This window comes from Hevea brasiliensis, chromosome 5 (genome assembly GCF_030052815.1).
Source record: "Hevea brasiliensis isolate MT/VB/25A 57/8 chromosome 5, ASM3005281v1, whole genome shotgun sequence".
NCBI lineage: Eukaryota > Viridiplantae > Streptophyta > Magnoliopsida > Malpighiales > Euphorbiaceae > Hevea > Hevea brasiliensis.
The window spans coordinates 91,441,558-91,444,200 of NC_079497.1; the positions used below are offsets into that span (position 1 = coordinate 91,441,558).

The 2,643-nt window shown below is 32.8% G+C and overlaps 1 pseudogene; it reads left to right on the forward strand.

The window, feature by feature from the left end:
- Positions 1-852: 852 nt before the first annotated feature.
- On the forward strand, positions 853-2,378 carry LOC131179937 (photosystem II CP47 reaction center protein-like; annotated as a pseudogene).
- Positions 2,379-2,643: the final 265 nt, after the last annotated feature.

Sequence of the window (2,643 nt, forward strand, 5' to 3'; positions counted from 1 at the left end):
TTTTTTCTAATTTATAAAATTTATAAATAGAATATGATACAAGAAGTAATCATAATGTATATATATTACCAATTGTATTTTCTAAATGGAGCTTGGATACTTCATTTTTTTTATCCAAACAAGCCAACCACAAATTATTCTAATTGATAATATTAATATGGGTACCTCAAAAGCCTAGATCTAATTGGGCTTCATTGCACTTCATGCTCCAAATTTATAATGATTTATTCAATCTTTCTTGGGAAAAACAAAGGATCGCAATTGGGGGAGAGAACGGGGGAATTCCACGTGACCCAATATATCTGACAAGTTGCACTATACATCAATCAAAATTGATTCGTCTTCCCCAAGATTTTGAAAAGGGACTTTTGGAACACCAATAGGCGTTAAATAAAAGGAAAAAAAAATTAAGTACTCTATTTTACTTTAACGTGAATACATAACAATGAATTTATTGTCTTAATAATATTAACCTTTATAATTTTTTTTTATGTGGAATTGATAAGTTTATAAAAAATAAAATAAAGGAAGACAAAATAAATAGAGTCAAATTTTTACAAATAGGTCCTTTGAGTAATAAACAAATCTCTATGCATTTGCTCACACAAAATGGAGTCAACCCCCCATTGCGCACTGGTACTTATCAAAGGTAGAATAGATCTGCTTCTCTTTTCTTTATTCCTACAAACAGAATTGTTACGTTATTATTATTACTAAAATAAAAAAAATAAAAAAAATATTAATTCTTTCTACAAGATAATCCGCTTAAAAGGGAAGGTTTATAACGTACTTTTTTTTCCAGTGCAATAAAGTTACATAGTGTCTATTTTTAGTTAATAAAGGGCTATTTCCATGGTTTTGCCTTGGTATCATGTTCATATTGTAGTATTGAATGATCATAGTTATTTGCTATCTATCCATATAATGCATACAACGTTGGTTGCTAGCTGGGCTAGTTCGATGGCTCTATATGAACTAGCAGTTTTTAATCCCTTTGACCCCATTTTTGATCCAATGTGGAGACAAGGTATGTTCGTTATACCCTTTATGACTCAATTAGGAATAACCAATTCATAGGGTGGTTAGAGTATCACAAGAGGAACTATAACGAATCCAGGTATTTAGAGTTATGAAGACATGGCTAGGGTGTATATTGTGTTTTTTGGCTTGTGCTTCTTAGCAGCTATTTGGCATTGGGTGTATTGGGATCTCAAAATATTTTGTGATGAATGTACAGGAAAGCCTTCTTTGGATTTGCCCAAGATCTTTGGAATTCATTTATTTTTCTCCAGGGTGGCTTGTTTAGGGTTTGGTATTTTTTATGTAACTGGATTGTATAGTCTTGGATTATAGGTGTCCAACCCATTTAGACTAACTAGAAAGGTACAACCTATAAGTCCAGCATGGGGTATGGAAGGTTTTAATCCTTTTGTTCCGAGAGGGATAGCCTTTCATCATATTGCAGTGGGGACATAAGGCATAATAGCGGGCCTATTCCATTGTAGTATCCATCCACCCCAATGTTTATACAAAGGATTACGTATGGGAAATATTGACACTATCCTTTCTAGTAGTACTGCGGCTGTCTTTTTTGCAACTTTTGTTGTTGCTAGAACTGTGTGGTATGGTTCAACAACTACCCCAATTGAATTATTTGGTCCCACTCATTATCAATGGGATCAAGGATATTTCCAACGAGAAATATATCGAAGAGTTAGGGCTAAGCTAGCTGAAAATCAAAGTTTATCTGAAGGTTGGTATAAAATTCTTAAAAAATTAGCTTTTTATGGTTACATCGACAATAATCTGGCAAAGGGTGCATTGTTCAGAGCAAGCTTAATGGATAATGGGGATGGAATAACTGTTAGGTGGTTAGGACATCCTATCTGTAGAGATAAAGAAGGGCGTGAACTTTTTGTACGTCTTATGCCTACTTTTTTTTAAACATTTCCTATTATTTTGGTAAATGGAGATGGCATTGTTGGAGCCGATGTTCCTTTTTGAAGGGCAAAGTCGAAGCATCGTGTCGAACAAGTGTTATAACTATTGAGTTCTATGGTGGTGAACTAAATGGAGTCAATTATAGTGATCCTGCTACTATGAAAAAATATTCTAGGTGTTTTCAATTAGGTGAAATTTTTGAATTAGATTGTGCCATTTTGAAATCCGATGGTGTTTTTCGTAGTAGCCCAAGTGGTTGGTTTACTTTTGGACATGCTTCATTCACTCTACTTTTTTTCTTAGGACACATTTGGCATAGTGCTCAAACTTTTTTCAGAGATGTTTTTGTTGGTATTGATCTAGATTTAGATGCTCAAGTGGAATTTAGAGCATTCCAAAAACTTAGAGATCCAACTATAAGAAGACAAGTAGTTTGATACAATATTTGATTTCTTATTTTTAGCCTTTATTTTCTTTTTGTTATTTGACATTAAGGTACCAGAGACATCTTAATTTGAATCGTTGCCTTTGAATCTTGTTCTTTTTTTTTTTTTATCTAGGAGGCGATCCAAAATAAATACTTATGAAAGCTATAATTGTAACCCACGATTGAATTTATGGAAGCATTGGTTTATAGACTCCTTTTAGTCTCAACTTTAGGAATATATATATATATATTTTTTTTTTGCTATCTTTTTTCAA